General features: G+C 45.8%; 1 protein-coding gene across 3 annotated transcripts in view; it reads left to right on the forward strand.

Annotated features, from left to right (window-relative positions):
• Positions 1-16244, forward strand: part of PODXL (podocalyxin like) — an 81986-nt gene that overhangs the window by 51374 nt on the left and 14368 nt on the right. The gene's annotated exons all lie outside the window — the stretch shown is intronic.

A 16244-nucleotide genomic window follows, 5' to 3' on the forward strand; every position in this document is an offset into this window, starting at 1 on the left:
TTGTGGTAGGATAGGAGCTTTCGTGAGTCACAGCTCACTTCTTCAGATACACCTCGTGTGTAAGAACAATCCTAAGGGGGGTGTATTCTTCTCTTGCTCTTTTCTACTGCTACAAACAGACTAACATGGCTACCCAGTCTGTTCTGTCAGTCAATTTTTAAAAGATGCTCGTAAGCCAAGAGAGAGTTGTTGACTGAAACTTGCTCCTTCTTGGAGCTGGGAAGCAAAGCTCTTTCACCCTAAGCCAAGATGCTCGAGACCTGAGAATTAAAGGGAAAGGAGACATGAGAATGCAGACAAGTTTATTGTTCACCTGGTGTGCCTTATTGCTGAATAAAGCAGGAAGTGGGGATCTTATTTTTACCTAAGGCCTGTGGAGGAAAGAGGGGAGCTCCACCTTGTCTTTGCCAGCAATGTTCCTTTTGTTCTTTCAGAAAGAAGGAACGTAAAAATATGTAATTCTCTGATGTGAAAGCAGATTGGCAATTTTGACGACGTTTCTATTGCATTTCATTAATGTGATGAGGGGAGCGGCTCATGAATACATTTTTGTCCAAAATATGGAAAAACCATAAAAGTGGCTTAATGTTTCTCCCTGAGCCTACGCTGTCACACGACAACATCTTTAACTAGATTGTCAATCTATGGATGACAGGCTATGGCAGATAGACCCCTGTACCCTCACAGCAAGAAATCCACAATCTTGGTTGAAAGGCAGGAATCAAATCAAATCCACAGATCTGTCCATAGGATTGCTCAGAAGAAAAGCAAGCAGACAAGCAAGTTGACAGGAATACCTAAACGTGTGTGAACCATTCTTCTTATAGAGCACAATTACTCATCCCCCCTCCCAACAGTAAAACATAACTTTTGGCATAAAGCAGTCTTGAGTACTCTTCACATAGTTTACATATCAAGTCTAGACACTAGGAAGGTATAAGATTAAAGGTGAAACACGGTGATTCATGAGAACGGATAGTTTACAAGGTCAGAAGCTCTGGGAGCTTCAAAGCAGTTAGGTAAGGCACCTGCGGCTTCAGTCGGCCTGTGAAAGCAAGGCAATTTATGGCATTGGCAATATGACATCAAAGTACAGCATCAATAATGGTTCACAGTAACAGCAATGGCTCATTGTAACTTCAGCTTAAACTAATGACATGGATGAAGTGCAGACATGACATTTACTGCCCCCCCCCCCCGCAAAGATGGTCCTTCCCTTTAAGGGCCAAGTTTCTCAGGATAGCGTTTGTGAAACATCTTTAACTAGATGATAAATGATAACAACAATGCAAAACAGGGGAAGAGAACTGCGGGCAACAGTGTGGTGCGTTGAGGCTTGGGAAAAAACAGCTCCCGTCTTGCCTGCGCACACACGCACCAACCCTCTTCATGGTAAAACAAGGTCCTCATGTTATCTGTGAACTAGTTTGTAGTTTATTTATTTTTGACTTATTTGTTCAGAAAATGTATTTGACGTCTTACAACTCAGAACAACGCAACAAAATCTTTTAAGCACAGCCATTATAAACCAAAAGAAAAAAATCCATTTCTGCAAGCATTAAAAACAAGCCGGGGTATAAAAACAGGACAAAAACAAGATTGAACTGAGTAAAATGATATTGATAAAGCAGTCCTTATGCAGAGCGTAAAACAGCTAAAATAGATAAACCCCCTTCCTTAAAAGCCAGGGTAAAGCGGAACATTTTGGCCTGGCACCTGAAAGAAAGGGAAGTAGGTAGCAGGTGAGCCTCAAGGGAAGGGGGCATTCAAGGTGCCACCACCCAAAAAGCCCTGCTCATGTCAGCAGGTGTGGGCACTGAGAGCTAAGCCTGAAAAGAGGATCTTGACTGGCGGGCTGGATCACACTGTAGTTCTGCCACTTTCCTGCCTGGGTCTTTTGATGTAATCCTAGCAAGCAAATTGTATGCCAACCTCTTTTTCTGGCAGAGTTTCTGTGCCTGGAACTGCCCACCTTGCAGGCAGAAACACCCCTGAGCCTCCACCATCTTCGAATAGCTTCTTTATTCCCTTTGATAGCAACGTGCCGGAATCAAAGCGTTCTCCAAACATCAGGAAATCCAGTGCCCTTCATTGTCAGCCCCATTGATTAAAATGGACATCTACCAGTGAATCGGCTGAAGCCGGATTAATCTTTTGCTTTATTTATCTTGACGTCCTTGAAATGATTCTGATGTAACACACGGCACTGTTGACAGCCATGAAAAGAAGTGGTATTTTCAAATTTCTCCCTATGGGATGCTTTTGGGGGGCGGGGAGTACGTCCGATCAAATGCAGGCTTGTGATACTATATGCTAAGGGGCCACTAGGGCCTCTCTCAACTAGGGTTGTCAGGTCCCTTGAGTCCCCCGGTGGGAGACTGGAACTTACCCCTGGGAGGTTGCTGCGTTTTTCCCCGAGCTCGCAGCATGCACGCACCCCTGGCGTGCGTGATGACGTCACTCCCGAAAAGTGACATCATCACACGGGTCAAAGGGCAACCCAGGAGCACTCCCACGCTCGACAAAGGGCTAAATCCCCCCCCCGTGGGCCCAATTCAGCTGGAACGGGCCCATTGCTGTGGGGGCAGGGGATCCCCTGACGGGGGAATGGGAAGCCTACTCTCAGCCCTCTTCCAGATTGATGGGGAGTACATAGGCCCTCTGAGTAATGCTTAAAGGACCCTTCCTTAAAACAATATCTAATAATAATAACAACATTCAATTTATATACTGCCCTTCAGGACAACTTAACACCCACTCAGAGTGGTTTACAAAGTATGTCATTATTATCCCCACAACAGAACACCCTGTGAGGTGGGTGGGGCTGAGAGAGCTCCAGAGAGCCGTGACTGGCCCAAGGTCACCCAGCTGGCTTCAAGTGGAGGAGTGGGGAATCAAACCCGGCTCTCCATATTAGAGTCCCACGCTCTTAACCACTACACCAAACAGTCATTATTATCCCCACAACAAAACACCCTGTGAGGTGGGTGGGGCTGAGAGAGCTCTGAGAGAGCTGTGACTAGCCCAAGGTCACCCAGCCGGCTTCAAGTGGAGGAGTGGGGAATCAAACCCGGCTCTCCAGATTAGAGTCCTGCCACTCTTAACCTGTACACCAAACATTTATTGCTGACTCGAAACCCTTATAGACATTTTGCATGAAACAAAGAGAAATGAATTGATGATTTGTGGTTTTGATGATAAAGGGAGGAGAAAGTAGGCAATAGAAAAAGAGAGGTTTGCTTTGTAACCACAGAGTTAGAGATGACTTAGTAATCACACCTGTATTTGTCGTGGGGAAAAATTGGAAGTCTTTATTTTTTTAATTTAATATTATCTTCCTTTCCCTTTTCTTTGTTCTTTACTTGTTTACTTTTTTAAACTACTTTTTGTAAACTTCTGTTACCTACATTGTCTTTTTTAAAAATATTTTTTTTAAACAAATCTGCCGTTCTGGCTGCAATAAGCCTGAATGGGAAGAGGCCTGAAGCCTCCTTCCTCAGTTACTCACTACTGCCACCCTCTGGCCCATATAAGTGATGCCGCTATCCTTGCAAATTACAGGAAAATCAGTTCAAATTTACATTTTTCATGGGGGGGTGGAGAACAGAGTGACATTTGCCCTGCCTGTGGATGCAAGTGCCCCCCAAATCCCCACCTCCTGGGGGGGGCGCTGGAGACCCTGTGTTTATCCCCTGATGTCTGGTTCTGGCATTAAGATTACAAGGCTTTATCATCATCATCATCATCATCATCATCATCATCATCATCATCATTACTATTACTATTATTATTAATAATAATAATAATAAATAATTCATTTGCAGTCCGTCTTTCTCACTGAGATCCAAGGCAAATTACACAGTGCAAGTGAGCTACAATTTAATTAACAGCTATGACATTCACTGAGCAATTACCGTACTGAAGAACAGTTAGGATATTCATTGAACAGATACAATAGGGTACGGTAGCAGGACATTTGAAAAACAAGCATAAAGTCAAGCATACGGCTGAAATCTTCTGAAACAACGCATAACTAATTTATGTGGCATGTTAAGCCACGTGGAAACTCTCTAGTGATGCTTATCTGCACGTAGCATATAGTCCATGTTCCTACCAAAGCATCTCTTCGGATCAGACCAACCGAACACTGGGTCCTTGAAATACAACGGGCATCAGTTGGTGAGTCTCCTGGTTCGAAACCCCACTCTGACACGTAAACTCGCTGGGTGACCGTGGACCAAGTCACTCATTTTCAGCCTAACCAGCCCCACAAGGTTGTTGTTGGGATGATACAATGGAGGAGGGGGAAATAATGTTGTAAATCTTTTTGGGTCCTTGTGGGGGAGAAAAGAAGGGTGGGATATAAGTATCTACATCAATAAATACATTAAAATTCTCTTCCTGGCCTAAATGAATGCAAGATCACACCAGAGAGACCCAGTCCTCTCTAGCAGTAAATGGATAGGCCATGAAAATATAGCATTGCAGTGAGATAAAGTAGAGTAGAAGTCCTTAAAGAGGGGATGGGGGCCTATGGCATTCTGATGGAAGTCCCAGGTTCGATTCCTGGCCTCTCCAGTTAGAAGGTCCAGGTAGCAGATGATATGCAAAACCTCTGCTGCAGACCTTGGAGAGTCGATGCCCGTCTGAGTAGACAGTACTAACTTTGAGAGGCTAATGGTCTGATTCTGCCTAAGAAAGCTTCACGTGGGGAAATAAAAATGCACCGAGTTGTTTTTCGCCCTGGGAAATCTAATTCCATGATCTGCATTCTATTGTATCAGACTTACCAAAAAAAAAAATTCCTATTGGCCTAGCTGCAGGGTTTTTGTATTTAAAGAATTTATCGGATCCAAATTCAGACCAGAATTAGAAGGCTCCAGGTTTTTTAAACCCCAGTTGAAATTTGTCCAGCTGGGACCGGTCGTCTGTCTACGAAAATGCTCAAGCAGGTTGGCTCAAACTGATGTACTACAGAATAATTTACGGGTCAAGATAGTCAGCTAATGGGCTGAAGGACCAAGCCGTCAGTGCATCGGCCTCGTTGCTTTGGGGAACAGGAGAGGCCGCTGGCTTTGGTCTCCCGCATCCCCTCTGAGCGAGTGGCTCTAGATGAATGAAGCATCTTCCAGCTCTTCTGTCAATTTAGGGCAGCTGTGGTATCATTCCCTCCTCCAGCCAATTCAGGAAGCCTGCTGCTCTGGTTTTCTTAGGGATATACTAATTATCTGAAAGGCTGTTAGCAACAAATGCTAATTACATTTCTAAACAGATGCAGATGATACCATCCTCCAGAGCTGCCTTCCTGACTCCCACAATTCTTTCCACAATTCTTTTTTTTCATTTCACTATGCAGCAAAATAGTGATAGGAGCTTCATCTGTGGAATGTCTGCCTCTTTCGGACAACAGAGGCTCTATTGCAGGGCAAGGGGGACAGAATAGTGTTAGTCTGGGTTCTATATTAGGGGCTTTCAGCCTTCCTAGAACCACTTTTATTGCCCAGTCCACAAAACGGGAAATCATGTCACGACAGGAAGAGGAGGAGCCAGAGATATGACCTCACTGGTGGGGAGGGGAGTTCTGTGCTTCAAGAGTGCATGGAGCATCAGTGAACCGGGGGGCGGGCTGGAGGAAGGCAGAAAAGGCACAGTTGCTGCAAAACAAGAGAATGGTGTAGTGGTTAAGGTACTAGGCTCAGATCTGGGAAACCCAGGATCAAATCCGAACACTGCCATGCTGGGTTAACTTTGACCCAATCACTCACTCACTCTCTCAGCCTGTCTCCCCTGATTTGAAACCCTCCTCTTCCATGAAAACTTGCTAGGTGACCTTGGCCCAGTTACATGCTCTCAACCTAACCTACCTCACAGGGTTGTTGTTGTGAGAATAAAATAGAGGAAGCAAGAACAATGCTGTCAGCTGTTTTGTGTTCCCTCTGAGGAGAAAACTAGGGTATAAACATCTACATACATAAATATAGGCAAGGGAGAGCTTTTATGGGAAAGAGGGTGTCCAAGCCTGCTTGTGGGACAAAGAATCTTGTCCAGAGCTGAGTCACGTCGTCTCACCACCCCGCCACTCCCCACATTTTCTTGATTCTCACCCAGCACTTGGTGCTTGGAAACATGGAGGAACGTTTCATTAAATCCATTTCCCACAGGGAGAAGGGACAGATTTCTGTCTCTTTCTTTCCTTGGTGGGATGGTGGAAGAATACTTTGGTGCCACTCAGGAAAATGGCTTCAGGTCAAAACACAAACCAGTAGCTCACAAAGAGATCGGGTATGTAGATCCACAGTTTCACCTACGTTTTCCCACCAGCCAGTCCCCAGCAAATACCTACCACCTGCAAAGACTTCTTTCGAAAATGTGTATCTTGCGAGCACGCCATCCGCAGTGTTCGTGTGACTGTTAGAATGAATGAAATCCTGCTTTCAAGTCATAGTTGATTTATGGTGGGGACCCCTGGTAGGGTTTTCATGGTAAGAGCAGGGGCGGCGGGCCTATTGAGGCCAGGTAGGCGGTGGCCACAGGCGCGGGGTGCCGGAGGGAGCGCCGGAGGAGGCTCGGCGGGCGGGAGCACACGCCACAAAGCACCAGCCTCCTATCCCTCCCACCCTGCACCGCTGCCACCGCCAGCACAAGCCCCTGGCCAGGCGCAGCCACCGCGGGCAGGCATCTGCGGCGGCGCAGGCAACCGAGCGGGAGAGCTCAGAGGCCGCCCGCCGCAGCAATCGGACCAGCGGTGGCGCATGCGCTCCCGTGATAACGTCACACGTGACGTCATCACGCAGGCCGGTGAGACTAACCGAGGTGGTTTGCCATCGCCTGCCTCTACAACCCTGGTCTTTGTTGGAGATCTCCCATCCAATTACTGACCAAGGCCGACCCTGCTTAGCTTCTGGGATCTGACGAGATCACCTCATGTTTTTTCAGGCAGGGCTGTTTGCCCTTTCACTTACAAACTAGATCAAAACCTGGGAACTCTCACCAGTCTACAGCTCCAACCTGAGCAAGGTCTGTCTTTTGAGTGTGCCGGGGAAGGAAGGAGGGAAGCTTTCCTCCCTCCAACCCCTTTGCATCTGTTTGGGGCTTGGCTTGTTGACTCAAGTGCCGTTACCTCATTCTGGTGGGGATGTTAGTTTTAGTAAGTTCAGTGTGGGAGAGAGATGAGCTCAAATTGTCAGAGCCTGTCAACTTGAGCCAAAGAATGTGGAAACACATGAAAGACCTACGGGAGTGCAAAGCGAGTTGGGGGCAGGGGGAGCAGGGGAAGGGAAACCGATGCCGTAAAAAGCAACACCGCAAGTTGCGGAGGCCCAGCCAGTCAGGCCGGGAGATGCTGGAAGAGACCAAAGTTTGTAGGTTTGCATGCATACGAATTTTCTTTTTGGTAGGGGAACACAATTCCCCCCTCAGACTGGTGTTTTCTATATTGGTTTTATATATTAAATGCTAAAAAAAAAACACCTCAAAAAGGAAACACCCTTGCCACTGATTAATGTGTTGTACTAGTTATCTGAAAGACCCAGTTTTGAATCCCCTCTCTTCTGGGTGACCTTTCCGCGTAACCTACCTCACAGGGTTGTTGTGAGGATGAAATGGAGGAGCGGAGAACAATCTCAGCCGCTTTGGGGGTCCATCGGAGAGAAAGGAAGAGTATCAAAAAGTAAAATAATAAGTTACTTATTCTGCATCACTGCACACTTTTTGTCTTATTTTTATAAATTTTGTTGTTTTTATCTATCATTAGTTGTAAGCTCAAAAATATAACTCTTCTAAGAAAGGAACAGCACCGCTAACTTGCAGGCCGATACTGGGGCAGGGGACTCCTTTTCCTCCTCATTCCACACACGCACGGATTCTGAATTAAGCTGCAAAGATATATGACAAGTTCAATGTGATATGGGACTGAGGGCCAAGCTACAAGTGACACCTGACACAGGTTGGACACTTGTCAGCTTCCCTCAAGTTTTGATGGGAAATGTAGGCGTCCTGGTCTCGCAGCTTGGCTCTCTGACTGCTGTCCAACGGATTTTTCAACTGTCACGTGTCCAACATTCCGCCAAGCTGCCTACATTTCCCGCCAAAACTCGAGGGAAGCTGACAAGGGTCCAACTAGTGTCAGGCGTCACTTGTAGTTTGGCCCTCAGTGTGGTGTTATGGTTAGGGTATTGAATTCCCCAGTCTGCTGTGGGGTTTGCTTGTTAGGGCAAAATAAGGTGGGTGGAAGAGCGATGGATGCCCTCCTAAGCTCCTTGGGAGAAGAGCGTTATAAAAATGTGCTAGATAGATCTTTGGAAGGCCTTGGAGAGGGAAAAGAACTCCCACAGTTTGAGGCTAAGATATCTGCAGGTTTAATTTTTTTTTCTTGGTTCCCACATGTTCTTCCTGTATGAATTTCAAGCAAAATCCTAAGGGAACTGTGACAAGTCGACTTTGGACTGTAGGGTGTGGATTCGAGCAACTGGACGGAGCTCGGAGTCAGCTTGACACCCCCCCCCTTAACAATCTAACAATGTAGGTGAACAGCCTCCTATTATGTGCCCAGAGAACATGACTTCCTGCCCGGCCCCGGCCCCGACATCCTGTCCCCTGCTCAGCACCTCCCGAGAGCTTTTCTGCAAATATTTAGACAAGACTGGGAGGATCCAGGGACTGGGGGAGGGATCCCTGGGGAGGAAAATTGAGGAGGGGGGAGACAAAGCTTGTTTTGTATCAGCACGTTCAACTGATGGACCCCACCTGTCCTGGGGGAGGGCCAGGACTTAGCAGCTGCAACTGAGTGCAGGAAGGGATTTTGGCACAAGGCGAAACGCAGCAGGGAGCAATCCGTCCCGTTCGGGTCCCCTCCTTTTCAAAGACGAGACTTTTTCAGGCCTTTGGGACATTGAACGTGAAAAGTGCAGCAGAGCACAAGAGGCGAGGAGTCCGATTTTGCCTCAGCCACCCACTCGGTCTAGGGTTGCCAACTTCCAGGTGGGGGCTGAAGTTCTCCCAGAATTACAACCGACCTCCAGACTGCAGAGAACAGTTCGCCTAGAAAAATGACTGCTTCCGAAGCTGGACTCTGACATTATGTCCTCCTGAGGTCCCTCCCTGCACCTGCCCTCCTCAAGCTCTGCCCCCAAATCTCCAGGAATTTTCCAACCCATAGCTAGCAAACCTGCACCGCTCTTAGCCACCAACTAAGGCCCAAGCTAAATCTTACGTTCAGCATGTGATCATTGCAGGGGCTCACAGCTGCAAGTTTCCATGGGAAGTAAATTTAAAGTTGCAGGGATCCCGTTTGGATCAAGGTCGTGGCGCAGGGGGAAGATAAGCTATAGCCCCCCTCGAAAAAAACACCATTTTTTGACCTGAGATAGTCCCAAGGATGTTATTTTCCCCATGGAGGGTCTGCCCATACACTGAATGCGTGCACAGGGACAAATAATGCTCCTGGTACCATTTTGGGTCAGGAAAACAGTCAGGGAAGAGACTAGACTCCTTCCTTCCCCTGCACCAGAGTCCAGATCCAAATTAATAATAATAACATTCGATTTATGTACCACCCTTCAGAATGACTTAACACCCACTCAGAGTGGTTTACAAAGCATGTCATTATCCCCACAACAAAACACCCTGTGAGGTGGGTGGGGCTGAGAGAGCTCTGAGAGAGCTGTGACTGACCCAAGGTCACCCAGATGGCTTCGAGTGGAGGAGTGGGGAATCAAACCCAGTTCTCCAGATTAGAGTCCCGCCACTCTTAACCACTACACCAAACTGGCACTCTACTGCCAGCCCTTGTCAGGGCATGTGAAACATAACATGTAGTTTTTTCCTTGGTAGATGGGAATAAAAATCCCTGCCTACCTTGCAGGGATGTTGTGAGACTTCTTGTGAGAGAATCTACTTTGAACCCATGAAACATGCTTCATACATGCCTCATGATTACGGTTAGGGCTTTAATAATACAGCAAGACAATCGTTGTTTACGCTTTATAGATGGGGAGCTGAGAATGATATGGAGTTAAAGCGAGATTAGGATGACATCACACCCTGCAACATTCCCCCCCCCCAAACTGCACCACCCTCCAATCTCCAGGAATTTCCCAGGCTAGAATTGGCAACCCTCCCTTGGATAAAATTTTGAAGAATGCATTGTTAGTATTATTTGAATTGTATCTATTATTATTAACAACACTGATAATAGAAATAAAACCTACTGTGGCGTCAGTATGCAATCGAAATTAGGCAATAGGCAGAGGGAGGGAATGAAGACACAAGGGGTCACATCCCATAAACTGGTTCCTCTTGCACTGGTGTGTTCCTTCAGTGCAAGAAGCTCCAAGCCCCTTTTCCATCAGAGGATTTCTCCTTGCTCCAGTAGAAAGGGCCACTTCTAGCAGAACAGTTGCATAGGTGAAAGGAGGGGGCTACGGTTGCCAACTTCTGGGTGGTGGCTGGAGATCTCCCAGAATTACAAGGTGTTAGAGATCAGTTCCCCTAGAGAAAATGGCTGTTTTGGAAGGTGGACTTTATAGCATTATGCCCTACTGAAGTCTCTCACCTTCTCAAACAATTCTCACCTCAGGCTTCACTACCCAACTCTCCAGGAATTTCTCAACCAGAGCTGGCAACCTTAGGAGTGACAGATTTGGGCTGTTACACATTCCTGGATCTTCCTTCTGTTTGGGCATAGATCAAGAGGAGTTAGCCCTGTTAGTCTGTAGTCGCAAAATAGTAAAAAGTCCAGTAGCACCTTTAACACTAACCAACTTTATTGAGGCATAAGCTTTCGAGAACCACAGCTCTCTTAGTCAGATCTGACAGAGAGAGCTGTGATTCTCGAAAGCTTATGCCTCAATAAAGTTGGTTAGTCCTAAAGGTGCTACTGGATTTTTTACTCATAAGTTTGGGGAGGAGGTTTATGGGGAGAAACCAAAGCTTCCATCTGTCCTAATAGGCCTTCACAGTAATACACCTGGTAACAAAAGATTTAGAAATCTGTTGTCCTCTCTCTAATGGCGAACGTTTGTATGCTGGTGTGGCCTTAGCTATAGGGCACCTTCCCTGAGCTGGGGGGTCTAACGCCCCCCCTGACTGATGCTGGCCCGCTGCTTTCTCCACCACAATCACGTTGCCGCCGCAATTCCGGGCAGCGAGGGATGAAACGAGGGTGGAGGACTGGCCCCAAAGTGATGCGGCTGCTTCCACACACATTGGATAATCCACTTTCAATACTCTTTAGTGAACATTTGGAACTGCTTTTCCATGTGTGGAACAAAAAATCCACTTCCAAAGGATTGCTGAAGTGCATTGAAAGTGCATTATCCAACGTGTGTGGGAATGGCCAAAGAATGCTCCTAATTGTGCATTGCTTGTGTACCCTGAACATTTGGTAACACAGTCTCTTCTCCTCCTCACTTCCAGCATTCATTACCATTCTGCTTGTGATCCCTGAATATAAAGATATCCCTTCGTCTCAGCACCGGCAAATTCAGAGCAGTGATCATGTTGTCCCATTCTCATAATAATAACAATAACAACATTAACATTCCATTTATATACCGCCCTTCAGGACAACTTAACGCCCACTCAGAGCGGTTTACAAAGTGTTATTATTATCCCCGCCACAACAATCACCCTGTGAGGTTGGTCAGGTTGAGAGAGCTCCGAGAGGGCTGTGACTGACCCAAGGTCACCCAACCAGCTTCAGGCAGAGGAGTGGGGAATCAAACCTGGCTCTCCAGATTAGAGTCCTGCTGCTTTTAACCACTACTGGCTCTCAAGAGATCCAGAACAGCATAAGAAGATAATGCAGCATGAAAGCCACTGCAGTAAATCTCTGAAGACCAACATCAGAGGAAGGCCTCAGTCTCTACGCCCTGTGGTTGACCCTCCAGAGTAAATGTTGCCCACTGTGTGAGGCAAGATGCTGGGCTAGCTGGACCACGGGTCTGTTCCCACCAGGCTCTTCTTACAGTCTTAGTGGTTAAAGTCTTGGATTGGACACAGGGGACGCAGGTTCAAATCCCCACCCTGGCAACGTGAAGTTCTTTCGGTGACCTTGGGCCAGTTGCTTCCTCTCAGCCTCACTTACTTCGCAGGGTTGTTGTGGGGGCCCCACAGCATGAGCCTCCATGAAGGAAAGGTAGGATAAAAATGGAAGAAATCAATAAGGCGGGAGGCCAGGCCCAGTTTCAGCACAGCCGTGAAGTCTCCTTAGGAAGCTCAATCTGCTGGCCTATTTTTGACAGGGTTATTGTGACAATTAACTGACTTCGTAAGAATGGAGCGCATAGGATGTCTTCCTTTCTAACCCTTTTAAGAATATTAAATAAGGGCCACGGTGCCTCTCACACGCACGCACACACTCTGTACGTGGCAGAGAATGCCCAATTAATTTATATTTCAGGCTATTTTTTAAAGAATGGTGCCTTTTTGACAATGTCTTCCATGTGTTGATGTCACCCCTTGAAGGTTATTTGGATGGAAAAATGAAATATACTTAAATAAATAACTGAAGTATTTCAGGGTATAGCTTAGTGAAGGTGCCCGCTGCGAGCTTATGCTACAATAAAGTTGGTTAATCTTAAAGGTGCTACTGGACTTGTTACAGTTTTGCAACTACTGATTAGCATGGCTAACTCCTCTGGATCTACTTCCTTGACCATGAAGCTTATTGGATGACTGGCTTGCAGGCCAGTCATTCTGTTTCAGATAACCTACCTTGCAGGGTTGTTGTGAGGATAAGAGGGGGAAGCATGTATGTGGCTCTGAGCTCCTTGGAGGAAGGACAGTGTAAACATCTAATATTTTGCTGGAAACATGTAGATGAGGTGCTACGAACACTCTGGAGCACTTGCGTGCATGAACAAAAGCCACATTCTTGTAGCCCTGCCGTCCAATTTCCATGCGATATAAAACAAGCTGCCTTGGATCAGCAGGAGAGTTTCAAAATCAAGGCTTGCTGAGAGCCCGGGATGTTACCACGCAGCCAGAGGAAGAGACGGAGCATCTGGTTTGTTGTGATCTGAGCAGGAGGGAGCCCACGCCTTCGCGCACAGTCCTTTTTGTGGGGAATCCATCCTTTATGGGGCAGGAAGCAAGCTCCACCCCATTGACAAATCCCTTTGGGGCATGCTATTCCTGTAACTCTGCAAGCTGCAGCCTTTAGATAAAGACTAGAAGGGACGCCAGCGTAGGGAGGCCAGCCAGTCTGATCAAGTTCAGGAGCGGTGTGTTGTTTGTGTGTGTGTTTTAAGGGCGATGACTTTTGGTCAGTGCACTGCTGAGGAACGGCTCATTCTCAAAGCTTGGCCTCAGGCTATGGTTTATCAAATGTGCATCTCGTTTACTTTAGGCCATCTGCGCCATTGTCCTGTGGCATGCTGCAGATGTTTCTGGGACGTACTTGAGAGCAGAGGTGGCCCATTTCTGGATTCTCAGGCACCGCTCCGGGGATGGGAGAGTGTTCTAATCCATGCATGGTCCCCACGGGGTCAGGACTGCCAAGTCTCTCTTTTGCACTGTGGGAGCTCAGTGTGCACTGCCCTAGGACACACTCGACTCCCTGCTGCAGCTGCCGATGACATGAGAATAGAGCAGGGGTCCATTTCGGCTGTAGGATCAGCCCGAGAGTCCGTCCAGTCCAGCATCTTATATCCCACAAGCAGCCAACCAGGTGTTCCCAGAAAGCCCCCGGCATGGGTGCAGGGAACTCAAGCCATTCTCCGCTGCTTCTGAACATGGAGGTTTTATTTAGCTAATACCAAAGGATGGAACCTGTCCTCGGTGGATTTATCTAATCCCTTTTAAAGCAACCTGGGCTTAGCGACCATCACTGTCTCTTGCGAAAGTTCGTTCCACCGGTTAATGTAGTGTGTGAGACAAAACAATTTCTTTGGACTGTCCCAAATTTCATCAGCAAGTTATCTTCCCAGGGATATGATACAGGTTCATAAAATTACAAATAGGAAGACTGGATTGAGCGAGATTTTCCTCTTTGTCTCGCATAATAGAGAAACCCGGGTTGCTTGGTGGAACATCTTGACCACAATTTCACAATGCATAAGGGGAAATAGCGCTTCATGCAGTTCATCATTAACTTACAGAATTTGGTGTTGTGGTCACTTTCAATGCCTGCAAAAGGAGGTTGGGCGAATTCACGAAACATCAGTCTTCCAACAACCGTTAGCTGGCCATGACCAAAATGGAACCAGGTTTGCCAGTGGAAATTCTGTAGGAAATTTTATTTGGTGGCAGGAGGAGGAGGCGACTCGCTAGACAGAATACTGGGAGATCTGAAGTCACATCAACATGGAAGGGCATTCCTCGGATAAGAAAAGATCTTATTGCCACTCTACTAGTCGCTGCGAAAAGTGAAATAGCTACATTTTGGAAATCAGAATCCACCCCCTCAATGGTTAATTGGTATAACAAAATTTGGGATCATTTTATTTCTGAGAAATTATACGATAAAATCTATCAAATAGAACACTTCCCGCAAACTATGAATTTTATTGAGAAATGGTTCCCATTCTTTGATCACATCGAAAATAATAATTCCTTACCTGGTCTAAAGGTCTTTAATATGTATATAAATGTATAAGCTATCTTTCATGTTATCACTGGAAATTTAGGTATTGAGTCATCGAATTAGATAATATATTTGTACCTTTTCGGAAATTGTATATAGAGAACATGACTTCTTGTACTTTAGAAAGTTACATACTGTGTTATTGTTTATTGTTACATATTGTTTATTGTTATATGTTGTTACCTTGTAATTTTATGTGTTACACAGTTACGTGTTAAACAGTTTTAATAAAATTTGGCGGGGGGGGGGAAACATGGAAGGGTAGGAAATCGGCTCCTACGATTGGGACCCGGTTGCTGTAATAATAACTGCAGTAGAAACAATAACAGAGGATCCGCTTGGTTCACGCTGGTTCTGCCCTCTCATTTTGGCTGGCCAAAAAGTCTGCACCGATGCAGACTGGATGACGCACTATTTAAATACATAACATTTGAGAGCAGAACAAAGACAGTCCTGAGGAAATTACAATCTACATTTCAAGGGGAAAGAAGCAAAAGTAAAGTGGAAGAATATTCACAAATGCAATTGTACATATTCAGGCTTAGTTTTAAATAGGAGGAGAATGCACAATGCGCCATGGCCAACTAACTAAATGAAGCAATTACTATCTAATAAATATCAATGAAAGCCGTCTCATATAGTTAATCAGTATCTTCAGTTTCATATATTCATTTTACATGCACAATGACTGCCAAAATAACAATACAGAACCCAGAGGACGTCACATACAATCACTCAATAAACTATAGCAATATCGGCCACAAGATCACAATAGTAAAGTAGAATACTGCGATAAAGTGCTAGATGCTTGTATGCAATAAATAATAAAAAAGTGACCAGTGCTTATAGATGTAAAGTGACAGTGCTTCAAGTTACAAAGTAGTCAGATAATCCTGTTATGCCATATTTACAAAACTCATAAGGAAATGTTTATTCAGTCCAAGAGGGGATGTTATTCTAGATACGATGTGTAACTGCAACAGGTGTGCTAGCGTTCACGTCTCGTTTCTGATATCCTTCTTCCAGGCAGTTATCGGAATGAAAGTTTAAAATTCATAATGAGGAGCATCACCAGCATGTATCAGGCATACACTTTCTTACTGTTACTGTTATTTATTGTATACAAGCATCTAGCACTTTATTGCAGTATTCTACTTTACTATTGTGTTCTTGTGACCTATATTGCTATTGTTGATTGATTGATTGATTGATTGATTGATTGTATGTAATGTCCTCTGAGTTCTATATTGTTATTTTTGGCAGTCATTGTCATGTCTGTGCCCCATCCATGCCACTGCTTAATGCTGACCTGTCATTCTGAAGCAACGTTTCATGCTATAACTTGATGTCATATTGCCGATGCCATAACTGTTTTGCTTTCACAGGCTTATTGAAGCGGCAGGTGTTTTATCTAACAGACTGTAGAAACTTTCAGTGCTTCTGACCTTGTATACTGCTCACTCCCATGCACTGCTGTGTCTCAACTTTGATCTCTTACTTTCCTAGTGTCTCGACCTGATAGTACAAATATGCGGGACGTTCTCAGGACGAGTTTGCGCCAAAAATCCTGTTTTACTGTTGGGAGGGGGAAGGAGTAAACTCGGGTGTTAAGGGGAAGGGTATTCCCACGTTACCATTCCTGTCAACCTGTTCTTACTGC

Source organism: Eublepharis macularius, chromosome 9, assembly GCF_028583425.1.
Source record: "Eublepharis macularius isolate TG4126 chromosome 9, MPM_Emac_v1.0, whole genome shotgun sequence".
In the NCBI taxonomy this organism is placed as follows: Eukaryota; Metazoa; Chordata; class Lepidosauria; order Squamata; family Eublepharidae; genus Eublepharis; species Eublepharis macularius.